A 26,102-nucleotide genomic window follows, 5' to 3' on the forward strand; every position below is an offset into this window, starting at 1 on the left:
TCTACATTCTGTCCAACATTCATTGGTCATTGGATAGACAGATGGATGAAAATGGAATAGTGTAGGTCAGATGGCCGGCGCAACATCGAGGGCCGAAGGGCCTGTACTGCGCTGTAATGTTCTAATTCTAAAAAAAAAAATTCTAATTCTGATCTGCCACCCACCTTTGTGCAATTATATGCTTTTCCTTTAATTTTGATATGACCTTTAACATTTCTAGTAAACCATCGACAGTGGGTCCTCCCCACTCCGACTCCTGTTCACACTGAGAATCCCAGGGTGGAGAGCTGGGATATCCTGTCTCAAAACACAGTCACAGAGACACAGCATCATTTACAGCACAGAACAAGGCCATTTGGCCCATCAATTCCATGTCAGCTCTCCAGGGAGCAATCCGCTCAGTCCCACTGCCCCACATGAGCCCATAGCCCTGCAAGTTTATTTCCTTCAAGTGACCATCCAGTTTCCTTTGAAAATCATTGATTATTTCCACTTCCACCACACACATTGGCAGCGAGTTCCAGGTCAGAACCACTTGCTGCAGAAGAAGTTCTTCCTCACATTCCTGCTGCAACTCTTCCTCAAAACCTTCAATCTGTGTTCCCTAGTTCTTGTACCATTAGTTCATGGGAACAGTTTTTCTTTGTCTAATTTATCAAAGTCTGTCAGAATCTGGTACATTTCGATGAAATTTTCCCTCAATCTCCTTTGCTCCAAGGAGAACAACCCCAACTTCTCCAACCTACCCTTGTGAACTCTCTGCTGTGTCAGCAGGTGGGATAACTGAGTGAATCCCTTCCCACACACTGAGCAGGTGAACGGCCCCTCCCCAGTGTGACTGAGTTAATGAATATCCAGCTTTGATGGAGAACCGAATCCCTTCCCACAGTCCCCACATTTCCATGGTTTCTCCGTGGTGAGGGTGTCCTTGTGTCTCTCCAGGTTGGATGATCAGTTGAAGCCTTGTCCACACACAGAACATGTGTACAGTTTCTCCCCGCTGTGAATGGTGGTGTTTTCTCAGGCTGTGTAACTGGTTAAAACTCTTTCCACAGTCAGTCACTGGAACACCCTCACTCGGGTGTGTGTGTGTGTCTCGGTGCTTCTTCAGTCACACTGATGTTTGAAATCTTTTCCCAGGCAGAACAGAAACATTTCTCCTTCCACATTCAAAGGCCGATGATATTCAGGTCCTGATGAATCGAGTGACTGTCAGATCTTGATGCGATGTTTGGTTTGAATTTCCCGTCAGTAAATCCTCCCCTTCTAATACCCTGTAAAAGGAGTTTACAAAAGTCAGCACTGTCAGTCCAGGATAGAAATTCAGAACAGACAGTTCTAGTTTCTATGGAACATTCTTTCCTCTCGTTTCCCCCAAACATGTGGTCCATTCAAACTAAAAGAAGCCAAATTAAGCAACAAATTGTAACAGAAGCAAAGGGAACCTTCCCAACTAAACCAGAACATTGCTCCCAGTGTCCACAAGACACTCTGTATCCTGAGGTGTCCACCGGTTGCAGAAGGCCACCCCGGCAAGGACAGGACCAGGGAAGACAGGGCAGCAGCTAAAGTGACACACCCACTCCGAGCATGGTCCCTGTACATCCTGGACCTACACATTGCTTCTCAGCCTGAGCGAGAGGGAGAGAGAGATGGAGAAGGTGAGAACTGAGTGTTTAAATATACAAGATAGATACAAACCTGGGTGGGTTTGGGGTGGATGAGGTGAGGGAGAGGAGGGCATTGGGGGGACTGGGGGGTTTTGGAAGGGCAGGTGATCGAAAGGGCTGTGGGTGTGGGTGGTGTTTTAACCAGGCCCAAGAGCAGGTCCCGGAAAAGATCCTCCAACCTCCCCACCCCACCTCCACACCGAGTGGCCAGAGATTAGGAGAATGGGGTTAAACTGTAACCAAGGCCATTGATAAGGTCCCACAAGGCAGACTGGTCATGAAAATAAAAGCAAAACAGCAAGTTGGAGTCAAAATTGACTCAGAGGCAGGAAGCAAAGAGTAATGGTTGATGAGTGTTTGTGTGACTGGAAGGCTGTTTTCAGTGCGGTTCTGCAGGGATCAGTACTCGGTCCTTTGCTTTTTGTTCTATATATCCATGGTTTGTACTTGATTGTAGGGGTTTGATTAAAAAGTTTGCAGATGATACAAAAATTGACCATGTGGTTGATAATGAAGAAGAAAGCTGTAAACTGCAGGAAGATATCAATGGACTGGTCAGGTGGGCAGAATAGTGACAAATGGAATTCAATCCGGAGAAGTGTGAGGTAATGTATTTGGAGACAGCTAACAAGGCAAGGGAATACACAATAAATGGTAGGATATTGAGAAGTATAAAGGAACAGAGGGACCTTGGAGTGCACGTTCACAGAACCTTGAATATGGCTGGGCAGGTAGATAAGGCGGAAGGGATACTTGCCTTTATTAGCCAAGGCAGAGAATATAAGAGCATGAAGGTTCTGCTGAAAATGTATAAAACACTGGTTAGGACACAGCTGGAGGACTGTGTACAGTTCTGGTCACCGCACTGCAGGAAAGATGTGGTTGTATTAGAGACGGTACAGAGGAGATTTACAAGGATGTTGTCTGGATTGGAGAATTTTAGTTCTGAGGAAATATTGGATAGGTGAGGGTTGTTTTCTTTGGAATAGAGGAGACTGAAAGGAGACCGAATTGAAGTGCAGAAAATGATGAGGGGTCTAGATAGAGTGGATAGGAAGGACCTATTCCCCTTGGCTGAGGGGTCCATAACCAGGGGCACAGTTTTTGGGTAAGAGGTAGGAAATTTAAAAGGGATTTGAGGGGAAATGTTTTCAGCCAGAGGGCGGTGGGGATCTGCAACTCACTGCCTGGGAAGGTGGTAGAGGCAGAAAGCTTCAAAACAATTAAAAAGTACTTGGATATGCACGTGAAGTTCCCTAACCTACAAGGGTATTGTTACGACCGAGTGCTCAAGTCAAAGCCCCACAATCAAAATATACAGTTTTGATAGTGGTGGGAGAAACACACTGTTGATTCAGTCCCGTCCCTCACAGATCGCCTGACATTTTAAACATTCCAAATTAAAGAAAGATCCAGCCAAATTGTACCATCTATTAACCCCCGAATAAGGCGAACCAAACCAGGTGTCTTTAGATCAACAAATTAACTGTTTAATTAGAAAAACTAAATTCTTAAACACTACTAACATATAAACATTTAAAACAGAAAAAATAGTGTCTTTGCATATTTATGCTCCTGCTGAAGTGAAACCTTCCTATGTGGAATAGTCCAAGGTTGCTTGGAAGTCTTCACAGCCATCTGAACTGGGGGGGGGGGGGGGGGGGGGAGAAAATAAAAGGTTCTTCAACAGTAGAACAGTCCAGTCTAGTTCAGCAGTTGAATTGATGCTGCTCTTTTCCAGCGACAAATTTCAACATTTTCAGTTCAGTCGTGAAAGGAATTGGTTATTTTCTTTTAAGAAAGTAATCTGGCTTGATATCAGAATTCGGGTTTAAATAAACCAAGAGAGAGCTCTTTTTTCCTTCAGTATATGCTGGATGATAATCTGTGTCTGTCTCTGTTAACGGTGTCTCAAAAGCCAGTTTTTCAACTAGTTTCAAATGTCAATTGGAAACAATGCATCTCTCGATCTTCAGTCTGAGTGGCTGTATCCCGGGGCAACGAGAATACATTCTTTGACTCAGTCTCTGGAGCTTGTTGCCTTAAAGCAGCACTGCTCCTTTTCCAGCCTTAAAGGCACACTGCATTCTTCTTGGGAAAAAAAAATAGAGGATCATAACACGATGGACCAAGAGCTGGAAAGTGGGATTAGGCTGGATGGCTCCTTGTCAGCCAACGAGGACACGATGGGCCGAATGGCCTCCTTCCATACTGTAAATTTCCAGGATTCTAATTTGAGGAGCAGCCCCTTCAGGTAACGATACAGGGGCTGTAACCTCTTACACTGAATATATACATGGCCCATGGACTCTTAAAGGCTGCAAACATCACATGCAGCCTGAGAGTGGGTGAAGCTGCTTAAAACCCTATTGTCCAGGATGCCCCATCTCCTGGGCATTCGGACCCAGTAGGAAACAGAGTTTGTGAGGTCCTGTTCGCTCACTGTGCCCTCACCAAGATGGCTGTGCTTGCACCCTGATCCCGCCCTGTCCAAGATGGCGGCCAGTGACCCCTCTCCCCCGGACCTGTCACCATGAGGTAAACACGGAGCCTCTTGGCCTACCCCAGGTGTATATGAAGCCTCCCAGCCCACCCATGGCTCCAATTCCTCCCCTGTACCCACAATCTCCTCTCGCCTCCCGATCCACCTGGTCCATCGCAGTCCATCTCCATTACCTACGCTGGACATGCTCAGTGAGTGCACAGTTCGATCCCACGCCAATGCACTCAGCCCCTGTGGTCATTGATAAGGGACTGACCCTTATCACGGGAGTCCTGGGTAATGAATCCTCCACTGAAAGCTCCAAATATTGAATGGATGATTTTGTGTCATCCCATTGAGATCAGGGCCAGAGAGACAATGGAGAAGATTATTCAATAAATTATACTGAAACCCGAGGGCCCGGGACATCAACTATGGTGTGAAGTACACTGGGAATTCTGTTCTTGACCCATATTTGGACTCAGGAATCAGAGGGATGTTTTCATAACTTGTAGTTGACACCAAACTGGATGAATGAACTAATAATGAGGAGGAGTGCATTGAAATCCAGGAAGACAGAAACAGGCTGGCAGACTGGACAGATAAATGGGAAATGAAATTCAACATAGTGAAATGTGAACTGGTTCATTGTGGGAGGAGGAATAAGGAGGCCAGTTATTGGTTAGAATGTAAGAACTTAAATGGAGCAGAGCAGCAAAGAGATCTGGGAACAGAGTCACATATCTCACTAAAAGGAGCAACACAAGTGGATAAGAGAGCAAAGAAAGAGCTGATGTTCTTTTCTAGAGGAATACAATGTAACAGCAGGGAGGGAATGTTAAATTTATAGAGAACCTGACTTAGAAGGACTGTGAGCAGTTCTGGTCTCCAGATTAAAAAAGGATATTGAAGAAAGTGCAGAATAGATTTACAAAGATGTCACCAGAGAGGATGTTACCATCCAGCAAGATTGAGCAGGCTGGGGCTCCTTTCTCTGGAAAAGAGAAGACTAGGAGGAGATCTGATAGAGGTCTTTAAAATTATCAGTCAGTCAGAACAAGGGGGCAGCAATATAATACAGACATTAACAGGTCAAATAGAGAACTTAGGAGGAATTTCTCTACTCAGAGAGTGGTGAGAATGTGGAACTCACTGCCATGTGGAGTGGTTGAAGGTGATAACAATGATGTGTTTAAGGGGAGGCTCAATACATTTATGAGGGAGAAGGGAATAGAGGGATATGGGGACAGAGTGGGACAAGGTAATCAGATTGGGAGGAGGCTCATGTGGATTATAAACAGCAGCACAGACGAGGGGGCTGAACGGCCTGTTTTTGGGCTGTAATTCTGTGTACATTCAGCCTGGGTGGATTAATGCTCAGGTTCACTGGGACCAGGGGTGGATTAATGAAAGTTCTGGCTCTAAGTTTTAGACGATGCTGCCGAGTACTGCAGGTGATGGAGAAGAGTTTCTCTCTATCTACCCTATCAGTTTCAAATAATATCTTGAAAAGTTTAATCAAATCACCCCTGAATTTTCTGAATTCCAGGGACTACAACCCTCACAGTGAGGTGATTCATTCTGGCAGAAGGAATAGGGAGAGGCAACATACACTTAATGGTCCAGTTCTAAAGAGTTTACAGGGATAGAGGGACCTGAGGGTTCATGTGCAGAGATCACTGAAAGTGGAAGGATGTATTGAGGGAACAGTTGGCAAAGCAAATGGGATCTTGGGCCTCATAAATAGAGCTATTGAACACAAAAGGAAGGAAGTTTTGCTGAACATTTATAAAGCTCTGGTTAGGCCACAACTAGAGTATTGCATCCAGTTCTGGTCACCACACTTTCGGAAGGATGTGAAGGTCCTTGAGAGGGTGCAGAGATTGATCAGAATGGTTCCTGAGATGAGAGAATTTAACTGCAAGGTTAGGTTGGAGGAGCTGGTCTTGTTCTCCTTGGAGCAAAGGAGATTGAGGGGAGATCTGATAGAGGTGTTGAAAATGATGACAGGTTAAGATAAGGCAGACCAAGAAAAGCTGTTCCCATTAGCTGATGATACAAGGATTAGTGGACACAGATTCAGGTTTTGAGATACAGGAGGGATGTGAGGAAGCAGTTTTTTTACACAGTGAGTGGTAATGACCTGGAACTGACTGCCTATGAGGGTGGTGGAAGTGGAGATGATCAATGATTAAAAATGGAAATTGGATAGACACTTGAGGGAAATAAACCTGCAGGACTACGGGAATAGAGATGTAGAGGAAAGGATAGCGAAGATGATTCTCGACAGGGGCGAGAGTAACAGGGTAGTTGTTATGGGGGACTTCAACTTTCCAAATATCGACTGGAAATACTATAGTTCGAGTACTTTAGATGGGTCAGTTTTTGTCCAGTGTGTGCAGGAGGGTTTTCTGACACAGTATGTAGACAGGCCAACCAGGGGCGATGCCACATTGGATTTGGTACTGGGTAATGAACCTGGCCAGGTGTCAGATTTAGATGTAGGTGAGCACTTTGGTGATAGTGATCACAATTCGGTTAGGTTTACCTTAGCGATGGGCAGGGACAGGTATATACCACAGGGCAAAAATTATAGCTGGGGGAAAGGAAATTATGATGCGATTAGGCAAGATTTAGGATGCGTAGGATGGGGAAGGAAACTGCAGGGGATGGGAACAATCGAAATGTGGAGCTTATTCAAGGAGCAGCTACTGCGTCTCCTTGTTAAGTATGTACCTGTGAGGCAGGGAGGAAGTTGTCGAGCGAGGGAGACGTGGTTTGCTAAAGAAGTTGAAGCGCTTGTCAAGAGGAAGGCGGCGGCTTATGTTAGGATGAGACGTGAAGGCTCAGTTAGGGAGCTTGAGAGTTACAAGCCAGACAGGAAGGATCTAAAGTGAGAGCGAAGAAGAGCAAGGAGAGGACACGAGAAGTCATTGGCGGATAGGATCAGGGAAAACCCTAAGGCTTTCTGTAGGTATATCAGGAATAAAAGAATGACTAGAGTTAGATTAGGGCCAATCAAGGATAGTAGTGGGAAGTTGTGTGTGGAATCAGAGGAGATAGGGGAAGTGTTAAATGAATATTTTGCGTCAGTATTTACAGTAGAGAAAGAAAATGTTGTCGAGGAGAATACTGAGATTCAGGCTACTAGGCTAGATGGGATTGAGGTTCATAAGGAGGAGGTGTTATCAATTTTGGAAAGTGTGTAAATAGATAAGTCCCCTGGGCCAGATGGGATTTATCCTAGGATTCTCTGGGAAGCTAGGGAGGAGATTGCAGAGCCTTTGTCCTTGATCTTTATGTCGTCATTGTCGACAGGAATAGTGCCGGAAGACTGGAGGATAGCAAATGTTGTCCCCTTGTTCAAGAAGGGGAGTAGAGACAGCCCTGGTAATTATCGACCTGTGAGTCTTACTTTGGTTGTGGGTAAAATGTTGGAAAAGGTTACAAGAGACAGGATTTATAATCACCTTGAAAAGAATAAGTTCATTAGCGATAGTCAGCACGGTTTTGTGAAGGGTAGGTCGTGCCTCACAAACCTTATTGAGTTTTTCGAGAAGGTGACCAAACAGGTGGATGAGGGTAAAGCAGTGGATGTGGTGTATATGGATTTCAGTAAGGCGTTTGATAAGGTTCCCCACGGTAGGCTATTGCAGAAAATATGGAAGTATGGGGTTGAAGGTGATTGAGAGCTTTGGATCAGAAATTGGCTCGCTGAAAGAAGACAGAGGGTGGTGGTTGATGGCAAATGTTCATCCTGGAGTTTAGTTACTAGTGGTGTACCGCAAGGATCTGTTTTGGGGCCACTGCTGTTTGTCATTTTTATAAATGACCTGGAAGAGGGTGTAGAAGGGTGGGTTAGTAAATTTGCGGATGACACTAAGGTCGGTGGAGTTCTGGATAGTGCCAAAGGATGTGGTAGGGTACAGAGGGACATAGATAGGCTGCAGAGCTGGGCTGAGAGATGGCAAATGGAGTTTAATGCGGAAAAGTGCGAGGTGATTCACTTTGGAAGGAGTAACAGGAATGCAGAGAACTGGGCTAATGGGAAGATTCTTGGTAGTGTAGATGAACAGAGAGATCTTGGTGTCCAGGTGCATAAATCCCTGAAGGTTACTACCCAGGTTAATAGGGCTGTTAAGAAGGCATATGGTGTGTTAGCTTTTATTAGTAGGGGGATCGAGTTTCGGAGTCACGAGGTCATGCTGCAGCTGTACAAAACTCTGGTGAGACCGCACCTGGAGTATTGCGTGCAGTTCTGGTCACCACATTATAGGAAGGATGTGGAAGCTTTGGAAAGGGTGCAGAGGAGATTTACTAGGATGTTGCCTGGTATGGAGGGAAGGTCTTACGAAGAAAGGCTGAGGGACTTGAGGTTGTTTTCGTTGGAGACAAGGAGGAGGAGAGGTGACTTAATAGAGACATATAAGATAATCAGAAGGTTAGATAGGGTGGATAGTGAGAGTCTTTTTCCTCGGATGGTGATGGCAAACACGAGGGGACATAGCTTCAAGTTGAGGGGTGATAGATATAGGACAGATGTTAGAGGTAGTTTCTTTACTCAGAGAGTAGTAGGGGCGTGGAACGCCCTGCCTGCAACAGTAGTAGACTCGCCAACTTTAAGGGCATTTAAGTGGTCATTGGATAGACATATGGATGAAAATGGAATAGTGTAGGTTAGATGGTTTCACAGGTCTGCGCAACATCGAGGGCCGAAGGGCCTGTACTGCGCTGTAATGTTCTAATTCTAATAAAAAAGAGTGGGGGAATGGGACTGACCGGTTTGTTCTACAGAGAGCTGGGATGGAATCAAAAAGCTCAATGTCCTCCTTCTGTGCTGTAATGACTGATTCATTTGTGTAATCTCTCCTCGTAATTTAACCCTTCGAGTCCAGGTATTATTCAGGTAAATCTACACTGCACTCCCTCCAAGGCCATTATATCCTTCCGAAGGTGTGGTACCCAGAACTGAACACAATACTCCAGGTGTGGTCTAACCAGGGCTTTGTGTATCTCAGTGCTTTTCCACTCTCACTGATACCTGAAATCTTTTCCCACAGACAGAACAGACAAACCTTTCTCCTTCCACATTCAAAGGCCGATGATATTCAGGTCCTGATGTATCGAGTGACTCTGTCAGATCTTGATGTGATGTTTGGCTCGAGATTCCCCATCTGCATATCCCCTGCTTCTAAGCCCCTGTAAAAGGAGTTTACAAAAACCATCACTGTCAGTCCAGGATAGAAATTCACAACATTCTCTCCTCCTGTTTCCTGGCCCAGGATGACTGTACATGCACCCTGCTGTACATTGTCCTGAGGGAGGCCACACACCAGCCTGGATTCACGTCTGCGGCTGCAGAAACGCCTGTGTATTCCCCTATCAAATCTCCTATCACTATTGCTCAGTCAGTCAGCTTTGTGACCCTCTGTGAAGCTGATCCAACTGTGCTGCCATGGCCTTGACTCTTGCTGCACTCCTCAGATGAACCATCACTTTCATCAGTATTCAGAACTGAATACTGGTTGGAGAGTGAGATGCACTCAGGGTTCTCCTGCATTCCCTGCCTGTTTCTTCTTGACTGTCAGTTGGCCACCCATTGCCTCTCTCCCTCCATACTCTTAAGCTGCAGGGTGACCATATCTATAAACGTGCTGTCCACAAATCTCTCACCTCATGGTTGCACCGCAGTGACACCAGCTGCAGTTCATGCTCCGAAAACCGGAGCTCGAGCTGCTGCAACTTGTTTTATCTTCATCCATGTGATGTGGGTGTTGCTGGCTCGGCCAGTATTTATTGTCCATCCCAAACTGCCCTTGACAACTGAGAGGCTCGCTCGGCCATTTCAGAGGGCATTTCAGAGTCAGCCACATTGTGTGGATCTGCAGTCACATGTAGGCCAGACCAGGTAAGGACAGCAGATTTCCCATCTCATGAACCAGATGGCTTTTTAATTGCAGATTTATTAATTGAATTTAAATGTCACCATCTGCCGTGGTGGGATTCGAACCCATGTTCCAGTGACATTACCCCGATGTCACCACCTCCCCCAATGATACTTCCTACACAAATGGTTATCTGGAGTTGACACATTACACAGGATGTGCACTCCAGAGGTCGGAGCAGCCCCACCATTGGCAGGAATTTGGGACTTGTAACTGCAAAGGCTTTTGTCATCAAAAAGGACTGTGTAATGTATCAGTGTGGTGTGAGATAGTCAAGTGTTGAATAAGTAAAGAAAATATCTTTGTAAATAGCTGACACCACAATTTACAATCAAAGTGCTGTTTAGATAATTGTGGATTTCTTTTAGTTTAGTTATTAAAACAAAAGACTGAAAATGTGAAATCTTGTGTAATTTATTAGTGTGGTCTGGGGATTCATATCTCATATTTTTCATATTGACAATCTGAGGTCTTAACAACTGGAAAGTGGGATGAACAGATACAATGGGCGGAATGGCCTCCTCCTGTGCTGTAAATAGTCAGAGTTATACAGCACAGAAACAGGCCCTTCGGCCCATCGTGTCTGTGCCGGCCATCAAGCACCTAACTATTCTAATCCCATTTTCCAGCACTTGGCCCATAGTCTTGTCTGCTATGGTGTTTCAAGTGCTCATCTAAATACTTGTTAAATGTTGTGAGGGTTCCTGCCTCGACCACCTCTTCAGGCAGTGCTTTTCAGATTCCAACCACCCTCTGGGTGAAATTTTCTTTCCACAAATTCTCTCTAAACCTGCTGCCCCTCACCTTAAATCTATGCCCCCTGGTTATTGACACCTCCACTAATGGAAAAAGTTTCTTCCTATCTAACCTATCAATGCCCCTCATAAATTTGAATACCTCAATCATGTCCCCCTTCAGCCTTCTCTGCTCTTTTGAAAACAACCCCAGCCTTTTCAATCTCTCTTCATAGCTGAAATGCTCCAAACCAGGCAACATCCCAAGCTCCTCTGCACCCTCTCCAGTGCAACCACATCCTTCGGATAGTGTGGTGCCTAGAACTGAACACAGTACTCCAGCTGTGGCCGAACTAGTGTTTTATACAGCTCCATCATAACCTTCCTGCTGTTACATTTTATGCCTCAGCTGATAAAGGCAAGTATCCCATATGCCTTCCTAACCACCTTATCTACCTGTGCTGCTGCCTTCAGTGATCTATGGACAAGTACACCAAGGTCCCTCTGACCCTCAGTACTTCCTGGGGTCCTCCCATCCATTGCATATTCCCTTGCCTTGTTAGTCCTCCCAAAATGCATCACCTCACACTTCTCAGGATTAAATTCCATTTGCCACTGCTCTGCCCATCTTACCAGCCCATCTATATTGTCCTGTAATCTAAGGCTTTCCTCCTCACTATTTACAACACCACCAATGTTCGTGTCATCTGCGAATTTACTTATCATGCCTCCTATATTCACATCTAAATCATTAATGTAACCGACAAACAGCAAGGGTCCCAGTACCGATCCCTGTGGTACACCACTGGTCTCAGGTTTCCACTCGCAAAAACAATCCTCGACCATCACCCTCTGCCTCCTGCCACTGAGCCAATTTTGGATCCAATTTGCCAAATTGCCCTGGATCCCATGGGCTCTGACCTTCTTAACCACTCTCCCATGCGGGACCTTATCAAAAGCTTACTGAAGTCCATGTAGACTACATCAACTGCTTTACCCTCATCCACACACCTCGTCACTGCCTTGAAAAATTCAATCAAGTTAGTTAGACACGATCTCCCCCTGACAAAGCCTTGTTGACTATCCCTGATTAATCCCTGTCTCTCCATGTGGAGATTAATCCTGTCCCTCAGAATTTTTCCCAATATTTTCCCAACCACTGATGTTAGACTCACTGGCCTGTCGGTACCTGGTTTATCCCTGCTACCCTTCTTGATAATGGCACAACATTCATAGTCCTCCAGTCCTCTGGTACCTCTCCTGTGACCAGAGAGGATCTGAACATTTATGTCAGAGCCCTTGCTATCTCCTCCCTTGCCTCACATAACAGCCTGGGATACATCTCATCTGGGACTGGGAATTTATCCACTTTTAAGCCCGTTAAAACAGCTAATACTTCCTCACTTTCAATGCTAATATGTTCAAGTGTATCACAATCCCCCTCCCTGATCTCTACACCTACATCATCCTTCTCCATAGTGAACAGATGCAAAGTAATCATTTAAAACCTCACCTCTGTCCTCTGGCTCCACACACAGATTGGCACTTTGGTCCCTAATGGGCCCCACTCTTTCACTGCTTATCCTCTTGCCCTTAATATACTTAGAAAATGCCTCAGCATTTTCCTTGATCTTGCCCGCCAGTGTTTTTTCATGCCCCCTCTTTGCTCTCCTAATTACTTTTCTTTGTACCCCCACTACACTTTCTATCCTCCTCCAGTACCTCCGCTGTTTTCAACACGTTGAATCTGCCAGAAGCCTCCTTTTTTTTTTCCCTGATCCAATCCTCGCTATCCCTTGACATCCAGGGTTCCCTGGACTTGTTGGTCCGACCCTTCACCTTTACGGGTACATGTTGCCGCTGAACCCTAACTCTTTCCTCTTTGACTCCCACTGGTCTGATGTAGACTTTCCGACAAGTAGCTGCTCCCAGTTCACTTTGGCCAGATCCTGTTTTATCATATTGAAATTGGCCTTCCCCCAATTCAGTACTTTTATTTCCAGCCCGCCTTTGTCTCACAGAGTTATGGTCACTATCCCCAAAATGCACCCCCACTGACACTTCTACAACTTGTCCAGCATCATTCCCTAGGATTAGGTCCAGTACTGCGCCTTTTCTTGTTGGACTTTCTATGCACTGGCTCAAAAAAGTCTCCTGTATATATTTTAAGAATTCCGCCCCCTTGAAGTCTTTTACACGAAGACCATCCCAGCTGATATTAGCTAAGCTGAAATCCTCTACTATTATTACACCTCTCTGAGATTTGCCTACATATCTGCTCCTCTATCTCTCCCTGACTGTTTGGAGTCCTGCAGTACACTCCCAGCCAAGTGATTGCCCCCTTTTTGTTTTCAAGTTTGACTCATCTGGCCTCATTTGAAGAACCTTCGCAGATATCATCCCTCCTGACTGCAGTAATTGACTCCTTCATCAACAGAGCAATGCGACCTCCTCTTTTATCCCTTCTCCTGTCACACCTGAAGATTCTATAGCCTGGAATATTGAGCTGCCAGTCCTGCCCTTCCCTCAACCATGTCTCTGTGATAGCAACAATATCATAATCCCATGTGCTAATCAAAGCCCTCAATTCATCTGTCTTGCATTAAAATAAATGCAATCCAGCCTTGCATTTGTCACTTGTGCCTGAACAGGTCTATATTTGCTCTGCATAACAGACTGACTCAGTTTCTCTTCTATATTTGACTGAGCATCACCCGCTCCTATACCTCCACTCTGTATCCCATTCCTCTGCCAAATGTGTATAAACTGCCCCCAACAGCACTCGTAAAACTCCCAGCAAGGATGTTCGTCCAACTTGTACAGGTCCCACCTTTGCCAGAAACAGACCCAGTGATCCAGGAAGCTAAAGCCCTCCCTCCTGCACCATCTCTTCAGCCACGCATTCATCTGCTCTATCCTCCTATTCCTATACTCACGAGCATGTGGCACGAGAGTAATCCAGAGATTACAACCTTTGAGGTCCTGCTTTTTAATCTGCTACCTAGCTCCCTAAATTCTTGTTTCAGGTCTTCATCCTCTTTTTACCTCCGTCGTTGGTACCAATGTGTTCCACAACCTCTGACTATTCGCCACCCCCCCCCCCACCCCCCGCCCCCCCACCTTCAGAATGTCCTGCAGCCACTCCGTGACTAACTTGACCCCGGCACCAGGGAGGCAACATACCATCCTGAAGTCACGTTTGTGGCCACAGAAATGCCTATCTGTATCCCTTTCGATAGAATCCATTATCAGTATAGTTCTTCCAGTCCTTTTCCTCCCCTGCTGTGCAGCAGAGCCATGCGTGGTAACACAAACTTGGCTGTTGCTGCTTTCCGCTGGGAGGTCATTCACCCCAACAGTATCCAAAGTGGTCTATCTGTTTGAGAGGGGGATGGCCACAGGGGACTCCTGCACTACCTGCCTGCGCCTACTACTCCATCTGGTGGTCACCCATCTCATTTCTGCCTGTGCAGCCATTACCTGCAGTGTGACCACCTCTCTAAAGGTGCTATCCACAACGTCCTCAGCATCGCGGATGCTCCACAGTGAATCCACCTGCAGCTCCAGCTCCATAATGCGGGTAGTCAGTAGCTGCAGCTGGATCCACTTCCTGCACACATGGTCGTCAGGGCACTGGAAGCATCTCTGATTTCCCATATAGCGCAGGAGGAGCATATCACGGGGCTGAGCTCTCCTGCCATGACTTACCTTTAGATTAATTAGTTACTCCCTTTAAAAAATATTAATTACACTAGAGGATTGTTCTACTCCAAACACTACCCACGACAATCTAAATTACTCGAATTGAAAAAAAACACACTCTTAGAACTCACTTTATCACTCGAGGTCTTTTTTCAAACAAAAAACAACTTTCCCCTTATTTTTTTAAAGCTAATTAAATTGACTAACAGTTGTTACTTAACCGACCAATCACAAACAAAGAATTGTGATATCGTTCCAAGTCAGGATAGTGAGTGACTTGGAGGGGAACTTGCAGGTGGTGATGTCCCAATGTGTCTGTTGTCTTTGTCCTTCAAAGAGGAACAGGTCACGTGTTTGGAACAAAGCACAAAGAGAACAAAGAACAGTTCAGCACAGGAACAGGCCATTTGGCCCTCCAAGCCTGCGCCGATCTTGATGCCTGCCGAAACTAACATCTTCTGCACTTCCGGGGCCCATATCGCTCTATTCCCTTCCTATTCATATATTTGTCAAGATGTCTCTCAGACATCGCTATCGTATCTGCTTCCACCACCTCCCCTGGCAGCAAGTTCCAGGCACTCACCACCCTCTGTGTAAAAAACTTGCCTCGCACATCCCCTCTAAACTTTGCCCCTTGCACCTTAAACCTATGTCCCCTAGTAACTGACTCTTCCACCCTGAGAAAAAGCTTCTAACTATCCACTCTGTCCATGTCACTCATAACTTTGTAAACCTCTGTCATGTCGCCCCTCCACCTCCGTCGTTTCAGTGAAAACAATCCGAGTTTTTCCAACCTCTCCTCATAGCTAATGCCCTCCAGACCAGGCAACATCCTGGTGAACCTCCTCTGTACCCTCTCCAAAGCCTCCACGTCCTTCTGGTAGTGTGGTGACCAGAATTGCACGCAATATTCTAAGTGTGGCCTAACTAAGGTTCTGTGCAGCTGCAGCATAACTTGCCAATTTTTACACTCTATGCCCCGACCGATGAAGGCAAGCATGCCGAATGCCTTCTTGACTGCCTTATCCACCTGCGTTGCCACTTTCAGTGACCTGTGGACCTGTACGCCCAGATCTCTCTGCCTGTCAATACTCCTCAGGGTTCTGCCATTTACTGTATCCCTCCCACCTGTATTAGATCTTCCAAAATGCATTACCTCACATTTGTCCGGATTAAACACCATCTGCCATTTCTCCGCCCAAGTCTCCAACCGATCTCTATCCTGCTGTATCCTCTGACAATCCTCATCATTATCCGCAACTCCACCAACCTTTGTGTCGTCCGCAAACTTACTGATCAGACCAGCTACATTTTCCTCAAAATCATTTATATATACTACAAACAGCAAAGGTCCCAACACTGATCCCTGCGGAACACCACTGGTCACATCCCTCCATTCAGAAAAACACCCATCCACTGTTACCCTCTGTCTTCTATGACCGAGCCAGTTCTGTATCCATCTTGCCAGCTCACCTCTGATCCCGTGTGACTTCATCTTTTGCACCAGTCTGCCATGCGGGACCTTGTCAAAGGCTTTACTAAAGTCCATATGGACAACATCCACCGCCCTTCCTTCATCAATCATCTTCGTCACTTCCTCAAAAAACTCAATCAAATTAGTAAGACACAACCTCCCCTTCACAAAACCATGCTGACTCTCGCGAATAAGTTCGTTTGTTTCCAAATGGGAGTAAATCCTGTCCCGAAGAATCCTCTCCAATAGCTTCCCTACCACTGACGTAAGGCTCACCGGCCTAAAATTTCCTGGATTATCCTTGCCACCCTTATTAAACAAAGGAACAACATTGGCTATACTCCAGTCCTCTGGGACCTCACCTGTAGCCAATGAGGATGCAAAGATTTCTGTCAAGGCCCCAGCAATTTCTTCCCTTGCCTCCCTCAGTATTCTAGGGTAGATGCCATCAGGCCCTGGGGACTTATCTACCTTAATGCTTTGCAAGACACCCAACACCTCCTCCTTTTTGATAATGAGATGACTGAGACTATCGGCACTCCCTTCCCTAGGCTCATCATCCACCAAGTCCTTCTCTTTGGTGAATACTGATGCAAAGTACTCATTTAGCACCTCGCCCATTTCCTCTGGCTCCACGCATAGATTCCCATCTCTGTCCTTGAGTGGGCCAACCCTTTCCCTGGTTACCCTCTTGCTCTTTATATATGTATAAAAAGCCTTGGGATTTTCCTTAATCCTGTTTGCCAATGACTTTTCATGTCCTCTTTTAGCCCTCCTAACTCCTTGCTTAAGTTCCTTCCTACTGTCTTTATATTCCTCAAGTGCTTCATCTGTTTCGAGCCTTCCAGCCCTGACAAATGCTTCTTTTTTCGTTTTGATTTGGCTCACAATATCCCGTGTTACCTAACCTTCCTGAAACTTGCCAAACTTGTCTTTCTTCCTCACAGGAACATGCTGGTCCTGGATTCTAATCATCTGACGTTTGAAAGACTCCCACATGTCAGATGTTGATTTACCCTCAAACAGCAGACCCAATCTCAATTCGTCAGTTCCTGCCTAATATTGTTATAATTAGCCTTCCCCCAATTTAGCACCTTCACCCGAGGACTACTCTTATCCTTATCCACAAGTACCTTAAAACTTATGGAATTATGGTCACTGCTCCCGAAATGCTCCCCCACTGAAACTTCGACCACCTGGCCGGGCTCATTCCCCAATGCCAGGGCCAGAATGGCCCCATCCCTAGTTGGACCATCTACATACTGTTTCAAGAAGCCCTCCTGGATGCTCCTCACAAATTCTGCCCCATCCAAGCCCCAAGCACTAAGTGAGTCCCAGTCAATATGGGGGAAGTTAAATTCACCCACCACTGCAACCCTGTTACCTTTACATCTTTCCAAAATCTGTCTACATATCTGCTCCTCTACTGCCCGCTGGCTGTTGGGAGGCCTGTAGTAAACCCCCAACATCATGACTGCACCCTTCCTATTCCTGAGCTCCACCCATATTGCCTCGCTGCATGACCCCTCCGACGTGTCCTCTTGCAGTCCAGCTGTGATGTTCTCCTTCACCAGTAATGCAACTCCCCCACCCCTTTTACATCCCCCTCTATCCCACCTGAAGCTTCTAAAGCCTGGAACATTTAACTGCCAATCCTGCCCTTCCCTCAACCAAGTCTCTGTAATAGCAACATCATATTTCCAAGTACTAATCCAAGCTCTAAGTTCATCTGCCTTACCCGTTATACTTCTCGCATTGAAACAAATGCACTGCAGACCACCAGTCCCGCTGTGCTCAGCAACATCTCCCTGCCTGCTCTTCCTCTTAGTCCCACTGGCCTTATTTACTATGTCCTCCTCATTTACTTCACTAGCTGTCCTACTGCTCTGGTTCCCACCTCCCTGCCACACTAGTTTAAACCCTCCCGAATGACACTAGCAAACCTTGCAGCCAGGATATTAGTGCCCTTCCAGTTTAGATGCAACCCGTCCTTCTTGTACAGGTCCCATCTGTCCCTGAAGAGAGCCCAATGGCCCAGATATCTGAAACCCTCCCTTCTACACCAGCTGCTCAGCAACGTGTTTAGCTGCACTATCTTCCAATTTCTAGCCTCACTGGCACGTGGCACAGGGAGTAATCCAGAGATTACAACCAGAGAGGTCCTGTTTTTTTAACTTACTACCTAACTCCCTAAACTCCCCCTGCAGGACCGCATCACTCTTCCTGCCTATGTCATTGGTACCGATGTGTACCACAACCTCTGGCTGTTCACCCTCCCCCTTCAGAATGCCCTCTGTCCGTTCAGAGACATCCTTGACCCTGGCACCAGGGAGGCAACATAACATCCTGGAGTCTCTTTCACTTCCACAGAAGCGCCTAGCTGTGCCCCTGACTATAGAGTCCCCTATAACTATTGCTCTTCTGCGCTTTGTCCCTCCCTGCTGAACAACAGTGCCAACCGTGGTGCCACTGCTCTGGCTGCTGCTGTTTTCTCCTGATAGGCCACCCCCCCAACAGTATCCAATATGGTATACTTGTTAGAGAGGGGGAAAGCCACAGGGGATTCCTGCACTGACTGCCTCCCCCTTCTCGCAGTCACCCATCTATCTGCCTGCACTTTGGGTGTAACCACTTCTCTAAAACTCCTGTCTATGACGCTTTCCGTCACCTTGAAAATTTCCCGTGATATCACTCTAAGTCCTTTTTTTCCCTCTTTCGAGTCTCAGCGCACGCCGAGAGACACAGGGAGCCTGTCGCCGCTCTGGATCACCTTCCTCACAGGTCCGCCAGTTGTCTCTCCGCTCCCAGGTCAGTAAGGGCCTCGAGCCCCGATCTTTACTTATTAGAACATTACAGCACAGTACCGGCCCTTCAGCCCTCGATGTTGCGCCGACCTGTGAAACCATCTGACCTACATTATTCCATTTTCATCCATATGTCTATCCAATGACCACTTAAATGCCCTTAAAGTTGGCGAGTCTACTACTGTTGCAGGCAGGGCGATCCACGCCCCTACTACTCTCGAAGTAAAGAAACTACCTCTGACATCTGTCCTATATCTATCACCCCTCAACTGAAAGCTATGTCCCCTCGTGTTTGCCATCAACATCCGAGGAAAAAGACTCTCACTATCCACCCTATCTAACCTTCTGATTATCTTATCTGTCTCTATTAAGTCACCTCTCCTCCTCCTTCTCTCCAACGAAAACAACCTCAAGTCCCTCAGCCTTTCCTCGTAAGACCTTCCCTCCATACCAGGCAACATCCTAGTAAATCTCCTCTGCACCCTTTCCAAAGCTTCCACATCCTTCCGATAATGCGGTGACCAGAACTGCACGCAATACTCCAGGTGCGGTCTCACCAGAGTTTTGTACAGCTGCAGCATGACCTCGTGGCTCCGAAACTCGAACCCCTTATAATAAAAGCTAACACACCATATGCCTTCTTAACAGCCCTATTAACCTGGGCAGCAACCTTCAGGGATTTATGCACCTGGACACCAAGCTCTCTCTGTTCATCTACACTACCAAGAATCTTCCCATTAGCCCAGTACTCTGCATTCCTGTTACTCCTTCCAAAGTGAATCACCTCGCACTTTTCTGCATAAAACTCCATTTGCCATCTCTCAGCCCAGCTCTGCAGTCTATCTATGTCCCTCTGTACCCTACAACATCCTTCGGCACTAACCACAACTCCACCGACCTTAGTGTCATCCGCAAATTTACTAACCCACCCTTCTCCACCCTCTTCCAGGTCATTTATAAAAATGACAAACAGCAGTGGCCCCAAAACAGATCCTTGCGGTACACCACTAGTAACGAAACTCCAGAATGAACATTTGCCATCAACCATCACCCTCTGTCATCTTTCAGCTCGCCAATTTCTGATCCAAAGCTCTAAATCACCTTCAACCCCATACTTCCGTATTTTCTGCAATAGCCTACCATGGGGAACCTTATCAAACGCCTTACTGAAATCCATATACACCACATCCACTGATTTACCCTCATCCACCTGCTGGTCACCTTCTCGAAAAACTCAATAAGGTTTGTGAGGCACGACCTACCCGTCACAAAACCGTGCTGACTTATGAACTTATTCTTTTCAAGATGATTATAAATCCTGTCTCTTATAACCTTTTCCAACATTTTTTTTAGATTAGAGATACAGCACTGAAACAGGCCCTTCGGCCCACCGAGTCTGTGCCGACCATCAACCACCCATTTTATACTAATCCTACACTAATCCCATATTCCCAACAAACATCCCCACCTGTCCCTATATTTCCCTACCACCTACCTATACTAGTGACAATTTATAATGGCCAATTTACCTATCAACCTGCAAGTCTTTTGGCTTGTGGGAGGAAACCGGAGCACCCGGAGAAAACCCACGCAGACACAGGGAGAACTTGCAAACTCAACACAGGCAGTACCCGGAATCGAACCCGGGTCCCTGGAGCTGTGAGGCTGCTGTGCTAACCACTGCGCCACTGTGCCGCCCCACAACCGAAGTAAGGCTCACAGGTCTATAATTACCAGGGCTGTCTCTACTCCCCTTCTTGAACAAGGGGACAACATTTGCTATCCTCCAGTCTTCCGGCACTATTCCTGTCGACAATGACGACATAAAGATCAAGGACAAAGGCTCTGCAATCTCCTCCCTAGCTTCCCAGAGAATCCTAGGATAAATCCCATCTGGCCCAGGGGACTTATCTATTTTCACACTTTCCAAAATTGATAACACCTCCTCCTTGTGAACCTCAATCCCATCTAGCCTAGTCGCCTGAATCCCAGTATTCTCCTCGACAACATTTTCTTTCTCTACTGTAAATACTGACGCAAAATATTCATTTAACACTTCCCCTACCTCCTCTGGTTCCACACACAACTTCCCACTACTATCCTTGATTGGCCCTAATCTAACTCTGGTCATTCTTTTATTCCTGATATACCTACAGAAAGCCTTAGGGTTTTCCCTGATCCTATCCGCCAATGACTTCTCGTGTCCTCTCCTTGCTCTTCTTAGCTCTCCCTTTGGATCCTTCCTGGCTAGCTTATAGCCTGCCATGTTTTCTGTTTACTATCGCACAGGATGTGCACTGCAGAGGTTGGAGCAGCCCTGCAATTCCTCTGGCTATTAGATAACAAACTTGCTACTCCAAGCAGTGCAGTGGTTCGCACCACAGCCTCACAGCTCCAGTGATTCTGGGTACTGCCTGTACGGAGTTTGCAAGTTCTCCCTGTGACGGCGTGGGTTTCTGCTGGGTGCTCCGGTTTCCTCCCACAGCCAAAGATTTGCAGGTTGATAGGTAAATTGGCGATTGTAAATTGCCCCTAGTGTTGGTAGGTGGTCGGGGAATTGAGGGGATGTGATAGGAATATGGGATTAATGTAGGATTAATATAAATGGCTGGTTAATGGTCGGCACAGACTCGGTGGACCGAAGGGCCTGTTTCAGTGCTGTATCTCGAAATAAATAAATAATAAACCTCAATACTTAAAAATAAAAGACGGCTCACCGGCTACTCACTTCCCTTCTATTGGTATCACTTAAATCTCAGGAAGCTGCCCCTTATTCTGATGAAAACTGGAATGTTTAATTTCCAGCTCCTTGGACAAACTTCCTAACTTTGGAGAAAGGGAAACAAAGTTACAAAACTTACCAGCCAATCAACTCACAGGCTTCCTGACTCGGTGGAAATGGGAGAAGAAACTGAGAAGTGGCGGCTCGGATAGAGAAGTCGCTGCACCATCACTTTAATGTGGCCCCTCTGGCCTCCCCGGGGCTCTCGCCGCACGTCCGCCGAATCCGGCGGCTCTGATTCGGGGCCTGAGAGCCGTTGAAACTCGGTGTTGCAGTGGCTGCGCTCAACTTCCGGGAGCCGCACCACGCATGCTCGGCGCAGACAAGAGGACTCCGTGGGGCGGAGTCTTCTGACGCCTGCGTGTTGCGGTTCTTGGGGTGGAGATAGGCCGTATTTCTGCGCGCGGTGCATTCTGGGCAGTATAGGCTGCCATTTACCAGTCGGACAATGGACGGAAAGTTCATGTTTTATACTCAGAAAAATAAAATGGTATGAAACAGCGAACATATATTAACGACGCGTTTGCTGGCAACGTAACCAAATAGGTCCTACATCACTGGTACATGCGCAAATGCAGCCTCATCGAGGAGTAAAGATGGCGCTGCCGAATTTGACACAAAACACGAATTAAATCCAAACCGCCTCAATGGTCGCATTCAGGTCCCTGCTCCCTCCCGTAATCACCGCATTCAGTTTCATGCTCAATCACAGCTTATCTTCCCCGCTCCCTCCGATGCCCTTTGTCTCGTCATTTTCGATGAATCTCCCCTCTCCCACTCCCTTCCAGCGCTGATATTGGGAAGTTCAATGGCGGGGCTTCAACCCAACATGATCGGCGTGAAAAAAAAATGTTCACGGTTCACGGCATTGGAGTCCAGGCATGCGCAGTGCCGAACTGCTTTTTGCGGAAGCGCAATGCCAAGCAGTGTGAGTGATGGCGGCGGACAAGGTCCTTGTGAGTTGCATCACACACTGCCCCCTCTTTTCCTCCGAGGATGTTTCACTGGAGTTGTGTTGCTGAGAGTTTCGAAACTCTGTCTGCTCGAGCTGGAGGAGATTATCGAGATAGTGAGGGTATGGAGAGATTTGAAAGCAAGTATGAGGATTTTAAAATTGAGGTGCTATTTAACTGGGAGCCTGTGCAGGCCAGTGAGCACAGTTGTGATGGGTGAACAGGACTTGGTTCGAGTAAGGACACAGGCAGCAGAGTTTTGGATGATCTAAAGTTTATGGAGGGTAGAATGTGTGATGCTGGCCAGGAATGTGTTAGAATAGTCAATTTGAGAGGTAACAAATACATGGATGTAAGTTTCAGAGGCAGATGAGCTGAGACAGTGGTGAAGTCTGGCAATGTTACTGAGGTGGAACCAGGCAGTCTGAGTGATGGTGCTGATATGCAGTTGGAAGCTCATCTTGGGATCAGATATGATACTAAGGTTATGAATGGTCTGGTTTAGCCTGAGACAGTTGCCAGGGAGAAGGATAAAGTTGGTGCCGAGGGAGTGAAGTTCGTGGCAGGAAGTGAAGACTTCCCAATCTGTAATTGGAGGCAATTTCTGTTCATCCAATACTGGATGTCAGACAGTCAGGATGGTGTGTGACTTGGAGGGGAACTTTGAGGTGATGGTGTTCACATACACCTGCTACCCTGGTCCTTCTAGATGATGGAAGTTGAGGGTTTGGGAGGTTCTGTTCAAAGTTCTGGTCCAATTGTACATACAAAAAATCACCCTCCTCTCTTTTTTTTCCTCTCCCTCCTTCCCCCTATAGAGGGCAGAGTCTTGTGTCGGACCAGACTAGTTGGCAGGTTCCCTTCCCTGAAGGACATTATTGAACCAAATGGGGTTGTACATCAATCCAGCAGCTTTCATGGTCACTTTTTCCTATTGCCAGTCCCATGAATTACCAGATTCATTCAGTTCCATTTCACAACCTGCCTTTGTGTTTTTGTGGCTTCTCTCACAGACATTTTTTCCATTTTCAAGCAATTTCACAGGGTTTTAGAAGAGGAGGATTTGCAGTTGTGAAATGCAAAGCAAACATTTGATCGGGTTCTGAAGGACTTGCCCAATTTATCATATCCCAAATATCACTGGATTTTGAACATGGAAGGAAAAAGCACTGATCACAGTGGGGAGAAACTGTACACGTGTTCTGTGTGTGGAAGAGGTTTCAGCCGATCATCGGGCCTGTTGAAACACAAGTGCAGTCACACTGGGAAGAAACCATGTAAATATGGGAACTGTGGAAAGGATTGAATCATCCATTTGAGCTGGAAACCCATCCATGCAGTCACACTCTGGAGAGGCTGTTCACCTGCTTTGAGTGTGGGAAGGGATTCACTCAGTCATCCTACCTGCTGACACACCAGCGAGTTCATACTGGGGAGAGACCTTTTAAATATCCAGATTGTGGGAATTGCTATAAATGTTCTACTGAACTGATGTCTCATCAACGTGTTCACACTGAGGAGAGACCGTTCAGGTGTTCTTATTGCAGGGCTGGGTTCAAGCAATCATCTGAACTCACTGTACACCAGCGCACTCACACTGCCGAGAGACCGTTCATGTGCTCTGTGTGGGGGAAAGGATTCATTACTTCATCCCACCTGCTCAGACACCAGCGAGTTCACACTGGGGAGAGGCCGTTCACCTGTTCAGAACACAATGGGGATTCACTACTTCATTCCATCTTCTGACACACCAACGAGCTCTCACTCGAGAGAGGGCATTCTCCTGCTCTGAGTATGGGAAGGGATTCACTCAGTCATCCAACCGGCTGACACACCAGCGAGTTCACACTGGGGAGAGGCCGTTCACCTGCTCAGAGTGTGAGAAGAGATTCACTACTCCATCCCATCTTGTGACACACCAGCGAGTTCACACTGGGGAGAGGCCAATCACCTGCTCGGAGTGTGAGGAGAGATTTACTACTTCATCCAACCTGCTGACACACCAGCGAGTTCACAAGTAACTCAGGGCTGAGAAATGTCCATGAAACAGCAGATTTCAACATTGGGATTTTGGAAATCCACCAATAGGTTCTCCCTTTCCGGCCGTGACCGGCTTTGACAAAAATTAAAGCAATCAGTTCTGATGTTCTTTTTTTAAAGTTGACCAAATACAAAACTGCTCGGTGGTCTTTTTACCTGTTTTTAAGTTGTGTTTATTTTTTAGAGTCGGTGGAAAGGAACTTGAAGCAGGATAGTAAGTGGGTGGATCTGCATGCTCCTCCACAATTTCTGTGTGTTAGTGTTCTGTAAATTTCCAAAAAGAAGGCGTGTTTATACACAGACCAATTCCCAATGTTTGTTTTTGCCTTCATGGGATATCTTAGCAGAGACCACCTGAGACCTGACACAGCTCATTTGATATGGCTTAAAATTAATGGTGCAGGATCAGTAGCTGGCAAGTCGCTGGTCTGCAGTAAAAACATTGGTCTGTCAATAGGAATTTGAAACTTGCTTCCATTTAAATTTGAATATTTTTAAGACAGAGGTAGATAGATTCTTGATAAGCAAGGAGGTGGAAGGTTATTGGGGATAGTTGGAAATGTAGAGTAATCAGTTCAGACATGAACTTATTGAATGACAGAGCAGGCTTGAAGGGCTGAGTGGCCGACTCCTGCTCCTAATTTGTATGTTTAGACACACACTGCTGTGTACATACAAAGTAATTTCTGAAAACACTGTACAAACTGGTTACTGAATGTGAATATCCTGCAGTGAGCATGAGTTGTATAAACTTCATATGTCCTGTGCATTGCAGCAACTGAAGTGATCTGGAATTTCCACTTATCGGTTTGCTCAGGTGTATGGCTGAATTCCATTCATTGTTCATCTCCACTTTCACTGTCTACTGCCCCAGTCACACTGTAAACCTGGAGTCAGTGTGAAGCTGGTTTTTGCACCTTCGTGATGCAAAGCAAGGAGTATAACTCTGGCCATCTTTTTTCAATGTGTGGTTTGACATTGCTTAAGATTATCTGGAAAAGCTGTCGTGCACCTGGTTTTGCTTTCTGCTTCGTTCAGGTGGTTAACACAGCACAAAGTAAGAAAAATGACCCCAAATATCGTCAAGTGTCTGGATTGTCAACGTCTGTTAAATGTTCAGTTTTTATTAATTTATATACCTACTGATTTTTGCACATCACTTACCAAGGTGCCAGAATGTGCAGTCGAGTATGCTTCTAAATGTTGCTTTCCAGTGAAGTTGACACATCTTCACAGAACACCTTTTACATGAAAAATCTATGTATAGACAGAAGCCGGACATTGAGAACATGAAGCTCTGTAAAAACCAATTATCAGCTGTCAGGTAAGTCTCATGAAATTGTATTCTGAGTTGTGTAATTTTATTCATTACATATGCAAAATTGTACACAATTACCATTACACAACTAGTTTGCTTCATTAAAAGTGCTATAATTACATGATTCCTTGTCAGAAAAAAATTCTGACATTTTGTCTTCAGCCACTAATTTTCAGACTTTTTGATCTTTGGCCACTC

General features: G+C 46.2%; 1 long non-coding RNA gene across 1 annotated transcript; it reads right to left on the reverse strand.

Annotated features, from left to right (window-relative positions):
- Nucleotides 1–164: 164 nt before the first annotated feature.
- On the reverse strand, nucleotides 165–21,939 carry LOC137349395 (uncharacterized). The gene is made up of 3 exons (XR_010969376.1): nucleotides 21,673–21,939; nucleotides 9,228–9,351; nucleotides 165–1,274 (listed from the first exon to the last, which is right to left on the reverse strand). It is a non-coding gene; the product is annotated as an uncharacterized lncRNA (long non-coding RNA).
- Between the last annotated feature and the right edge of the window lie 4,163 nt (nucleotides 21,940–26,102).

The sequence above is a fragment of the Heterodontus francisci genome, chromosome 34, assembly GCF_036365525.1.
Source record: "Heterodontus francisci isolate sHetFra1 chromosome 34, sHetFra1.hap1, whole genome shotgun sequence".
NCBI classification, from domain to species: domain Eukaryota; kingdom Metazoa; phylum Chordata; class Chondrichthyes; order Heterodontiformes; family Heterodontidae; genus Heterodontus; species Heterodontus francisci.